Here is a 14,408-nt window from a genome sequence, read left to right on the forward strand (position 1 = left end):
ACCCCCCTAGTCCTATATAAGTACTCAATGACCCCATGTGACCCCCCTAGTCCTATATAAATACTCAATGACCCCATGTGACCCACCCTAGTCCTATATAAGTACTCAATGACCCCATGTGACCCACCCTAGTCCTATATAAGTACTCAATGACCCCATGTGACCCCCCCATGACCTATATAAGTACTCAATGACCCCATGTGACCCCCCTAGTCCTATATAAGTACTCAATAACCCCATGTGACCCCCCTAGTCCTATATAAGTACTCAATGACCCCATGTGACCCCCCATGTCCTATATAAGTACTCAATGACCCCATGTGACCCCCCTAGTCCTATATAAGTACTCAATGACCCCATGTGACCCCCCCATGTCTTATATAAGTACTCAATGACCCCTTGTGACCCCCCTAGTCCTATATAAGTACTCAATGACCCCATGTGACCCCCCTAGTCCTATATAAGTACTCAATGACCCCATGTGACCCACCCTAGTCCTATATAAGTACTCAATGACCCCATGTGACCCCCCTAGTCCTATATAAGTACTCAATGACCCCATGTGACCCCCCTAGTCCTATATAAGTACTCAATGACCACATGTGACCCACCCTAGTCCTATATAAGTACTCAATGACCCCATGTGACCCCCCTAGTCCTATATAAGTACTCAATGACCCCATGTGACCCACCCTAGTCCTATATAAGAACTCAATGACCCCATGAGACCCCCCCATGTCCTATATAAGTACTCCATGACCCCATGTGACCCCCCTAGTCTTATATAAGTACTCAATGACCCCATGTGACCCCCCCATGTCCTATAAAAGTACTCAATGTCCCCATTTGACCCCCCTAGTCCTATATAAGTACTCAATGACCCCATGTGACCCCACTAGTCCTATATAAGTACTCAATGACCCCATGTGACCCACCCTAGTCCTATATAAGTACTCAATGACCCCATGTGACCCTACTAGTCCTATATAAGTACTCAATGACCCCATGTGACCCCCCTAGTCCTATATAAATACTCAATGACCCCATGTGACCCACCCTAGTCCTATATAAGTACTCAATGACCCCATGTGACCCCCCCATGACCTATATAAGTACTCAATGACCCCATGTGACCCCCCTAGTCCTATATAAGTACTCAATGACCCCATGTGACTCCCCTAGTCCTATATAAATACTCAATAACCCCATGTGACCCACCCTAGTCCTATATAAGTACTCAATGACCCCATGTGACCCCCCCATGACCTATATAAGTACTCAATGACCCCATGTGACCCCCCTAGTCCTATATAAGTACTCAATGACCCCATGTGACCCCCCTAGTCCTATATAAGTACTCAATGACCCCATGTGACTCCCCCATGACCTATATAAGTACTCAATGACCCCATGTGACCCCCCTAGTCCTATATAAGTACTCAATGACCCCATGTGACCCCCCTAGTCCTATATAAATACTCAATGACCCCATGTGACCCACCCTAGTCCTATATAAGTACTCAATGACCCCATGTGACCCCCCTAGTCCTATATAAGTACTCAATGACCCCATGTGACCCCCCATGTCCTATATAAGTACTCAATGACCCCATGTGACCCCCCTAGTCCTATATAAGTACTCAATGACACCATGTGACCCCCCCATGTCCTATATAAGTACTCAATGACCCCTTGTGACCCCCCTAGTCCTATATAAGTACTCAATGACCCCATGTAACCCCCCTAGTCCTATATAAGTACTCAATGACCCCATGTGACCCACCCTAGTCCTATATAAGTACTCAATGACCCCATGTGACCCCCCCATGTCCTATATAAGTACTCAATGACCCCTTGTGACCCCCCTAGTCCTATATAAGTACTCAATGACCCCATGTGACCCCCCTAGTCCTATATAAGTACTCAATGACCCCATGTGACCCACCCTAGTCCTATATAAGTACTCAATGACCCCATGTGACCCCCCTAGTTCTATATAAGTACTCAATGACACCATGTGACCCCCCTAGTCCTATATCAGTACTCAATGACCCCATGTGACCCAACCTGGTCCTATATAAGTACTCAATGACCACATGTGACCCCCCTAGTCCTATATAAGTACTCAATGACCCCATGTGACCCCCCTAGTCCTATATAAGTACTCAATGACCCCATGTGACCCCCCTAGTCCTATATAAGTACTCAATGACCCCATGTGACCCACCCTAGTCCTATATAAGTACTCAATGACCCCATGTGACCCCCCTAGTCCTATATAAGTACTCAATGACCCCATGTGACCCACCCTAGTCCTATATAAGTACTCAATGACCCCATGTGACCCCCCCATGACCTATATAAGTACTCAATGACCCCATGTGACCCCCCTAGTCCTATATAAGTACTCAATGACCCCATGTGACCCCCCTAGTCCTATATAAATACTCAATGACCCCATGTGACCCACCCTAGTCCTATATAAGTACTCAATGACCCCATGTGACCCCCCCATGACCTATATAAGTACTCAATGACCCCATGTGACCCCCCATGACCTATATAAGTACTCAATGACCCCATGTGACCCCCCTAGTCCTATATAAGTACTCAATGACCCCATGTGACCCCCCTAGTCCTATATAAATACTCAATGACCCCATGTGACCCATCCTAGTCCTATATAAGTACTCAATGACCCCATGTGACCCCCCCATGACCTATATAAGTACTCAATGACCCCATGTGACCCCCCTAGTCCTATATAAGTACTCAATGACCCCATGTGACCCCCCTAGTCCTATATAAGTACTCAATGACCCCATGTGACCCAACCTAGTCCTATATAAGTACTCAATGACCCCATGTGACCCACCCTAGTCCTATATAAGTACTCAATGACCCCATGTGACTCCCCCATGACCTATATAAGTACTCAATGACCCCATGTGACCCCCCCATGACCTATATAAGTACTCAATGACCCCATGTGACCCCCCTAGTCCTATATAAGTACTCAGTGACCCCATGTGACCCCCCTAGTCCTATATAAGTACTCAATGACCCCATGTGACCCCCCCATGACCTATATAAGTACTCAATGACCCCAGGTGACCCCCATAGTCCTATATCAGTACTCAATGACCCCATGTGACCCAACCTAGTCCTATATAAGTACTCAATGACCTCATGTGACCCCCCTAGTCCTATATAAGTACTCAATGACCCCATGTGACCCCCCTAGTCCTATATAAATACTCAATGACCCCATGTGACCCCCCTAGTCTTATATAAGTACTCAATGACCCCATGTGACCCCCCTAGTCCTATATAAGTACTCAATGACCCCATGTGACTCCCCCATGACCTATATAAGTACTCAATGACCTCATGTGACCCCCCTAGTCCTATATAAGTACTCAATGACCCCATGTGACCCCCCTAGTCCTATATAAATACTCAATGACCCCATGTGACCCACCCTAGTCCTATATAAATACTCAATGACCCCATGTGACCCCCCCATGACCTATATAAGTACTCAATGACCCCATGTGACCCCCCTAGTCTTATATAAGTACTCAATGACCCCATGTGACCCCCCCATGACCTATATAAGTACTCAATGACCCCATGTGACCCCCCTAGTCCTATATAAGTACTCAATGACCCCATGTGACTCCCCCATGACCTATATAAGTACTCAATGACCCCATGTGACCCACCCTAGTCCTATATAAGTACTCAATGACCCCATGTGACCCCCCATGACCTATATAAGTACTCAATGAACCCATGTGACCCCCCTAGTCCTATATAAGTACTCAATGACCCCATGTGACTCCCCTAGTCCTATATAAATACTCAATGACCCCATGTGACCCACCCTAGTCCTATATAAGTACTCAATGACCCCATGTGACCCCCCCATGACCTATATAAGTACTCAATGACCCCATGTGACCCCCCTAGTCCTATATAAGTACTCAATGACCCCATGTGACCCCCCTAGTCCTATATAAGTACTCAATGACCCCATGTGACCCCCCCATGTCCTATATAAGTACTCAATGACCCCTTGTGACCCCCCTAGTCCTGTATAAGTACTCAATGACCCCATGTGACCCCCCTAGTCCTATATAAGTACTCCATGACCCCATGTGACCCCCCTAGTCTTATATAAGTACTCAATGACCCCATGTGACCCCCCCATTACCTATATAAGTACTCAATGACCCCATGTGACCCCCCTAGTCCTATATAAGTACTCAATGACCCCATGTGACTCCCCCATGACCTATATAAGTACTCAATGACCCCATGTGACCCCCCTAGTCCTATATAAGTACTCAATGACCCCATGTGACCCACCCTAATCCTATATAAGTACTCAATGTCCCCATGTGACCCCCCTAGTCCTATATAAGTACTGAATGACCCCATGTGACCCCCCATGTCCTATATAAGTACTCAATGACCCCATGTGACCCCCCTAGTCCTATATAAGTACTCAATGACCCCATGTGACCCCCCCATGACCTATATAAGTACTCTATGACCCCATGTGACCCCCCATGACCTATATAAGTACTCAATGACCCCATGTGACCCCCCTAGTCCTATATAAGTACTCAATGACCCCATGTGACCCCCCTAGTCCTATATAAGTACTCAATGACCCCATGTGACCCCCCCATGACCTATATAAGTACTCAATGACCCCATGTGACCCTCCTAGTCCTATATCAGTATTCAATGACCCCATGTGACCCCCCTAGTCCTATATAAGTACTCAATGACCCCATGTGACCCCCCTAGTCCTATATAAGTACTCAATGACCCCATGTGACCCCCCCATGTCCTATAAAAGTACTCAATGTCCCCATTTGACCCCCCTAGTCCTATATAAGTACTCAATGACCCCATGTGACCCCCCTAGTCCTATATAAGTACTCAATGACCCCATGTGACCCCCCTAGTCCTATATAAGTACTCAATGACCCCATGTGACCCACCCTAGTCCTATATAAGTACTCAATGACCCCATGTGACCCCCCCATGTCCTATATAAGTACTCAATGACACCATGTGACCCCCCCATGTCCTATATAAGTACTCAATGACCCCATGTGACCCCCCTAGTCCTATATAAGTACTCAATGACCCCATGTGACCCCCCTAGTCCTATATAAGTACTCAATGACCCCATGTGACCCCCCTAGTCCTATATAAGTACTCAATGACCACATGTGACCCACCCTAGTCCTATATAAGTACTCAATGACCCCATGTGACCCACCCTAGTCCTATATAAGTACTCAATGACCCCATGTGACCCCCCCATGACCTATATAAGTACTCAATGACCCCATGTGACCCCCCTAGTCCTATATAAGTACTCAATGACCCCATGTGACCCCCCTAGTCCTATATAAATACTCAATGACCCCATGTGACCCACCCTAGTCCTATATAAGTACTCAATGACCCCATGTGACCCCCCCATGACCTATATAAGTACTCAATGACCCCATGTGACCCCCCATGACCTATATAAGTACTCAATGACCCCATGTGACCCCCCTAGTCCTATATAAGTACTCAATGACCCCATGTGACCCCCCTAGTCCTATATAAATACTCAATGACCCCATGTGACCCATCCTAGTCCTATATAAGTACTCAATGACCCCATGTGACCCCCCCATGACCTATATAAGTACTCAATGACCCCATGTGACCCCCCTAGTCCTATATAAGTACTCAATGACCCCATGTGACCCCCCTAATCCTATATAAGTACTCAATGACCCCATGTGACCCCCCTAGTCCTATATAAGTACTCAATGACCCCATGTGACCCAACCTAGTCCTATATAAGTACTCAATGACCCCATGTGACCCACCCTAGTCCTATATAAGTACTCAATGACCCCATGTGACTCCCCCATGACCTATATAAGTACTCAATGACCCCATGTGACCCCCCCATGACCTATATAAGTACTCAATGACCCCATGTGACCCCCCTAGTCCTATATAAGTACTCAATGACCCCATGTGACCCCCCTAGTCCTATATAAGTACTCAATGACCCCATGTGACCCCCCCATGACCTATATAAGTACTCAATGACCCCATGTGACCCCCCTAGTCCTATATCAGTACTCAATGACCCCATGTGACCCAACCTAGTCCTATATAAGTACTCAATGACCTCATGTGACCCCCCTAGTCCTATATAAGTACTCAATGACCCCATGTGACCCCCCTAGTCCTATATAAGTACTCAATGACCCCATGTGACCCCCCTAGTCCTATATAAGTACTCAATGACCACATGTGACCCACCCTAGTCCTATATAAGTACTCAATGACCCCATGTGACCCCCCTAGTCCTATATAAGTACTCAATGACCCCATGTGACCCACCCTAGTCCTATATAAGAACTCAATGACCCCATGTGACCCCCCCATGTCCTATATAAGTACTCCATGACCCCATGTGACCCCCCTAGTCTTATATAAGTACTCAATGACCCCATGTGACCCCCCCATGTCTTATAAAAGTACTCAATGTCCCCATTTGACCCCCCTAGTCCTATATAAGTACTCAATGACCCCATGTGACCCCACTAGTCCTATATAAGTACTCAATGACCCCATGTGACCCACCCTAGTCCTATATAAGTACTCAATGACCCCATGTGACCCTCCTAGTCCTATATAAGTACTCAATGTCCCCATGTGACCCCCCTAGTCCTATATAAATACTCAATGACCCCATGTGACCCCCCTAGTCCTATATAAGTACTCAATGACCCCATGTGACCAACCCTAGTCCTATATAAGTACTCAATGACCCCATGTGACCCCCCTAGTTCTATATAAGTACTCAATGACACCATGTGACCCCCCTAGTCCTATATCAGTACTCAATGACCCCATGTGACCCAACCTAGTCCTATATAAGTACTCAATGACCTCATGTGACCCCCCTAGTCCTATATAAGTACTCAATGACCCCATGTGACCCCCCTAGTCCTATATAAGTACTCAATGACCCCATGTGACCCCCCCATGTCCTATATAAGTACTCAATGACACCATGTGACCCCCCCATGTCCTATATAAGTACTCAATGACCCCATGTGACCCCCCTAGTCCTATATAAGTACTCAATGACCCCATGTGACCCCCCTAGTCCTATATAAGTACTCAATGACCCCATGTGACCCCCCTAGTCCTATATAAGTACTCAATGACCACATGTGACCCACCCTAGTCCTATATAAGTACTCAATGACCCCATGTGACCCACCCTAGTCCTATATAAGTACTCAATGACCCCATGTGACCCCCCCATGACCTATATAAGTACTCAATGACCCCATGTGACCCCCCTAGTCCTATATAAGTACTCAATGACCCCATGTGACCCCCCTAGTCCTATATAAATACTCAATGACCCCATGTGACCCACCCTAGTCCTATATAAGTACTCAATGACCCCATGTGACCCCCCCATGACCTATATAAGTACTCAATGACCCCATGTGACCCCCCATGACCTATATAAGTACTCAATGACCCCATGTGACCCCCCTAGTCCTATATAAGTACTCAATGACCCCATGTGACCCCCCTAGTCCTATATAAATACTCAATGACCCCATGTGACCCATCCTAGTCCTATATAAGTACTCAATGACCCCATGTGACCCCCCCATGACCTATATAAGTACTCAATGACCCCATGTGACCCCCCTAGTCCTATATAAGTACTCAATGACCCCATGTGACCCCCCTAGTCCTATATAAGTACTCAATGACCCCATGTGACCCCCCTAGTCCTATATAAGTACTCAATGACCCCATGTGACCCAACCTAGTCCTATATAAGTACTCAATGACCCCATGTGACCCACCCTAGTCCTATATAAGTACTCAATGACCCCATGTGACTCCCCCATGACCTATATAAGTACTCAATGACCCCATGTGACCCCCCCATGACCTATATAAGTACTCAATGACCCCATGTGACCCCCCTAGTCCTATATAAGTACTCAATGACCCCATGTGACCCCCCTAGTCCTATATAAGTACTCAATGACCCCATGTGACCCCCCCATGACCTATATAAGTACTCAATGACCCCATGTGACCCCCCTAGTCCTATATCAGTACTCAATGACCCCATGTGACCCAACCTAGTCCTATATAAGTACTCAATGACCTCATGTGACCCCCCTAGTCCTATATAAGTACTCAATGACCCCATGTGACCCCCCTAGTCCTATATAAGTACTCAATGACCCCATGTGACCCCCCTAGTCCTATATAAGTACTCAATGACCACATGTGACCCACCCTAGTCCTATATAAGTACTCAATGACCCCATGTGACCCCCCTAGTCCTATATAAGTACTCAATGACCCCATGTGACCCACCCTAGTCCTATATAAGAACTCAATGACCCCATGTGACCCCCCCATGTCCTATATAAGTACTCCATGACCCCATGTGACCCCCCTAGTCTTATATAAGTACTCAATGACCCCATGTGACCCCCCCATGTCTTATAAAAGTACTCAATGTCCCCATTTGACCCCCCTAGTCCTATATAAGTACTCAATGACCCCATGTGACCCCACTAGTCCTATATAAGTACTCAATGACCCCATGTGACCCACCCTAGTCCTATATAAGTACTCAATGACCCCATGTGACCCTCCTAGTCCTATATAAGTACTCAATGTCCCCATGTGACCCCCCTATTCCTATATAAATACTCAATGACCCCATGTGACCCCCCTAGTCCTATATAAGTACTCAATGACCCCATGTGACCAACCCTAGTCCTATATAAGTACTCAATGACCCCATGTGACCCCCCTAGTTCTATATAAGTACTCAATGACACCATGTGACCCCCCTAGTCCTATATCAGTACTCAATGACCCCATGTGACCCAACCTAGTCCTATATAAGTACTCAATGACCTCATGTGACCCCCCTAGTCCTATATAAGTACTCAATGACCCCATGTGACCCCCCTAGTCCTATATAAGTACTCAATGACCCCATGTGACCCCCCTAGTCCTATATAAGTACTCAATGACCCCATGTGACCCACCCTAGTCCTATATAAGTACTCAATGACCCCATGTGACCCCCCTAGTCCTATATAAGTACTCAATGACCCCATGTGACCCACCCTAGTCCTATATAAGTACTCAATGACCCCATGTGACCCCCCTAGTCCTATATAAGTACTCAATGACCCCATGTGACCCCCCTAGTCCTATATAAGTACTCAATGACCCCATGTGACCCACCCTAGTCCTATATAAGTACTCAATGACCCCATGTCACCCCCCTAGTCCTATATAAGTACTCAATGACCCCATGTGACCCCCCTAGTCCTATATAAGTACTCAATGACCACATGTGACCCACCCTAGTCCTATATAAGTACTCAATGACCCCATGTGACCCCCCTAGTCCTATATAAGTACTCAATGACCCCATGTGACCCACCCTAGTCCTATATAAGAACTCAATGACCCCATGTGACCCCCCCATGTCCTATATAAGTACTCCATGACCCCATGTGACCCCCCTAGTCCTATATAAGTACTCAATGACCCCATGTGACCCACCCTAGTCCTATATAAGAACTCAATGACCCCATGTGACCCCCCCATGTCCTATATAAGTACTCCATGACCCCATGTGACCCCCCTAGTCTTATATAAGTACTCAATGACCCCATGTGACCCCCCCATGTCCTATAAAAGTACTCAATGTCCCCATTTGACCCCCCTAGTCCTATATAAGTACTCAATGACCCCATTTGACCCCCCTAGTCCTATATAAGTACTCAATGACCCCATGTGACCCCACTAGTCCTATATAAGTACTCAATGACCCCATGTGACCCACCTTAGTCCTATATAAGTACTCAATGACCCCATGTGACCCTACTAGTCCTATATAAGTACTCAATGACCCCATGTGACCCCCCTAGTCCTATATAAATACTCAATGACCCCATGTGACCCACCCTAGTCCTATATAAATACTCAATGACCCCATGTGACCCCCCCATGACCTATATAAGTACTCAATGACCCCATGTGACCCCCCTAGTCCTATATAAGTACTCAATGACCCCATGTGACCCCCCTAGTCCTATATAAGTACTCAATGACCCCATGTGACCCCCCCATGTCCTATATAAGTACTCAATGACCCCTTGTGACCCCCCTAGTCCTATATAAGTACTCAATGACCCCATGTGACCCCCCTAGTCCTATATAAGTACTCCATGACCCCATGTGACCCCCCTAGTCTTATATAAGTACTCAATGACCCCATGTGACCCCCCCATGACCTATATAAGTACTCAATGACCCCATGTGACCCCCCTAGTCCTATATAAGTACTCAATGACCCCATGTGACTCCCCCATGACCTATATAAGTACTCAATGACCCCATGTGACCCCCCTAGTCCTATATAAGTACTCAATGACCCCATGTGACCCCCCTAGTCCTATATAAATACTCAATGACCCCATGTGACCCACCCTAATCCTATATAAGTACTCAATGACCCCATGTGACCCCCCCATGACCTATATAAGTACTCAATGACCCCATGTGACCCCCCATGTCCTATATAAGTACTCAATGACCCCATGTGACCCCCCTAGTCCTATATAAGTACTCAATGACCCCATGTGACCCCCCCATGACCTATATAAGTACTCTATGACCCCATGTGACCCCCCATGACCTATATAAGTACTCAATGACCCCATGTGACCCCCCTAGTCCTATATCAGTATTCAATGACACCATGTGACCCCCCTAGTCCTGTATAAGTACTCAATGACCCCATGTGACCCCTCTAGTCCTATATAAGTACTCAATGACCCCATGTGACCCCCCCATGTCCTATAAAAGTACTCAATGTCCCCATTTGACCCCCCTAGTCCTATATAAGTACTCAATGACCCCATGTGACCCCCCTAGTCCTATATAAGTACTCAATGACCCCATGTGACCACCCCATGTCCTATATAAGTACTCCATGACCCCATGTGACCCCCCTAGTCTTATATAAGTACTCAATGACCCCATGTGACCCCCCCATGTCCTATAAAAGTACTCAATGTCCCCATTTGACCCCCCTAGTCCTATATAAGTACTCAATGACCCCATGTGACCCCCCTAGAACTATATAAATACTCAATGACCCCATGTGACCCACCCTAATCCTATATAAGTACTCAATGTCCCCATGTGACCCCCCTAGTCCTATATAAGTACTGAATGACCCCATGTGACCCCCCATGTCCTATATAAGTACTCAATGACCCCATGTGACCCCCCTAGTCCTATATAAGTACTCAATGTCCCCATGTGACCCCCCTAGTCCTATATAAGTACTGAATGACCCCATGTGACCCCCCATGTCCTATATAAGTACTCAATGACCCCATGTGACCCCCCTAGTCCTATATAAGTACTCAATGACCCCATGTGACTCCCCCATGACCTATATAAGTACTCAATGACCCCATGTGACCCCCCTAGTCCTATATAAGTACTCAATGACCCCATGTGACCCCCCTAGTCCTATATAAATACTCAATGACCCCATGTGACCCCCCTAGTCCTATATAAGTACTCAATGACCCCATGTGACCCCCCTAGTCCTATATAAGTACTCAATGACCCCATGTGACCCCCCTAGTCCTATATAAGTACTCAATGACCACATGTGACCCACCCTAGTCCTATATAAGTACTCAATGACCCCATGTGACCCCCCTATCCTATATAAGTACTCAATGACCCCATGTGACCCACCCTAGTCCTATATAAGAACTCAATGACCCCATGTGACCCCCCCATGTCCTATATAAGTACTCCATGACCCCATGTGACCCCCCTAGTCTTATATAAGTACTCAATGACCCCATGTGACCCCCCCATGTCCTATAAAAGTACTCAATGTCCCCATTTGACCCCCCTAGTCCTATATAAGTACTCAATGACCCCATGTGACCCCACTAGTCCTATATAAGTACTCAATGACCCCATGTGACCCACCCTAGTCCTATATAAGTACTCAATGACCCCATGTGACCCTCCTAGTCCTATATAAGTACTCAATGACCCCATGTGACCCCCCTAGTCCTATATAAATACTCAATGACCCCATGTGACCCACCCTAGTCCTATATAAGTACTCAATGACCCCATGTGACCCCCCCATGACCTATATAAGTACTCAATGACCCCATGTGACCCCCCTAGTCCTATATAAGTACTCAATGACCCCATGTGACTCCCCTAGTCCTATATAAATACTCAATGACCCCATGTGACCCACCCTAGTCCTATATAAGTACTCAATGACCCCATGTGACCCCCCATGACCTATATAAGTACTCAATGACCCCATGTGACCCCCCTAGTCCTATATAAGTACTCAATGACCCCATGTGACCCCCCTAGTCCTATATAAGTACTCAATGACCCCATGTGACCCCCCTAGTCCTATATAAGTACTCAATGACCCCATGTGACCCCCCTAGTCCTATATAAATACTCAATGACCCCATGTGACCCACCCTAGTCCTATATAAGTACTCAATGACCCCATGCGACCCACCCTAGTCCTATATAAGTACTCAATGACCCCATGTGACCCCCCCATGACCTATATAAGTACTCAATGACGCCATGTGACCCCCCTAGTCCTATATAAGTACTCAATAACCCCATGTGACCCCCCTAGTCCTATATAAGTACTCAATGACCCCATGTGACCCCCCATGTCCTATATAAGTACTCAATGACCCCATGTGACCCCCCTAGTCCTATATAAGTACTCAATGACCCCATGTGACCCCCCCCCATGTCTTATATAAGTACTCAATGACCCCTTGTGACCCCCCTAGTCCTATATAAGTACTCAATGACCCCATGTGACCCCCCTAGTCCTATATAAGTACTCAATGACCCCATGTGACCCACCCTAGTCCTATATAAGTACTCAATGACCCCATGTGACCCCCCTAGTCCTATATAAGTACTCAATGACCCCATGTGACCCCCCTAGTCCTATATAAGTACTCAATGACCACATGTGACCCACCCTAGTCCTATATAAGTACTCAATGACCCCATGTGACCCCCCTAGTCCTATATAAGTACTCAATGACCCCATGTGACCCACCCTAGTCCTATATAAGAACTCAATGACCCCATGTGACCCCCCCATGTCCTATATAAGTACTCCATGACCCCATGTGACCCCCCTAGTCTTATATAAGTACTCAATGACCCCATGTGACCCCCCCATGTCCTATAAAAGTACTCAATGTCCCCATTTGACCCCCCTAGTCCTATATAAGTACTCAATGACCCCATGTGACCCCACTAGTCCTATATAAGTACTCAATGACCCCATGTGACCCACCCTAGTCCTATATAAGTACTCAATGACCCCATGTGACCTTCCTAGTCCTATATAAGTACTCAATGACCCCATGTGACCCCTTTAGTCCTATATAAATACTCAATGACCCCATGTGACCCACCCTAGTCCTATATAAGTACTCAATGACCCCATGTGACCCCCCCATGACCTATATAAGTACTCAATGACCCCATGTGACCCCCCTAGTCCTATATAAGTACTCAATGACCCCATGTGACTCCCCTAGTCCTATATAAATACTCAATGACCCCATGTGACCCACCCTAGTCCTATATAAGTACTCAATGACCCCATGTGACCCCCCATGACCTATATAAGTACTCAATGACCCCATGTGACCCCCCTAGTCCTATATAAGTACTCAATGACCCCATGTGACCCCCCTAGTCCTATATAAGTACTCAATGACCCCATGTGACCCCCCTAGTCCTATATAAGTACTCAATGACCCCATGTGACCCCCCTAGTCCTATATAAATACTCAATGACCCCATGTGACCCACCCTAGTCCTATATAAGTACTCAATGACCCCATGTGACCCACCCTAGTCCTATATAAGTACTCAATGACCCCATGTGACCCCCCTAGTCCTATATAAGTACTCAATGACCCCATGTGACCCCCCTAGTCCTATATAAGTACTCAATGACCCCATGTGACCCCCCTAGTCCTATATAAATACTCAATGACCCCATGTGACCCACCCTAGTCCTATATAAGTACTCAATGACCCCATGTGACCCACCCTAGTCCTATATAAGTACTCAATGACCCCATGTGACCCCCCCATGACCTATATAAGTACTCAATGACCCCATGTGACCCCCCTAGTCCTATATAAGTACTCAATAACCCCATGTGACCCCCCTAGTCCTATATAAGTAC

Source organism: Prorops nasuta, unplaced genomic scaffold (genome assembly GCF_024137725.1).
Source record: "Prorops nasuta isolate Cenicafe-Biocafe unplaced genomic scaffold, Cenicafe_Pnas_1.2 PNAS00029, whole genome shotgun sequence".
NCBI lineage: Eukaryota > Metazoa > Arthropoda > Insecta > Hymenoptera > Bethylidae > Prorops > Prorops nasuta.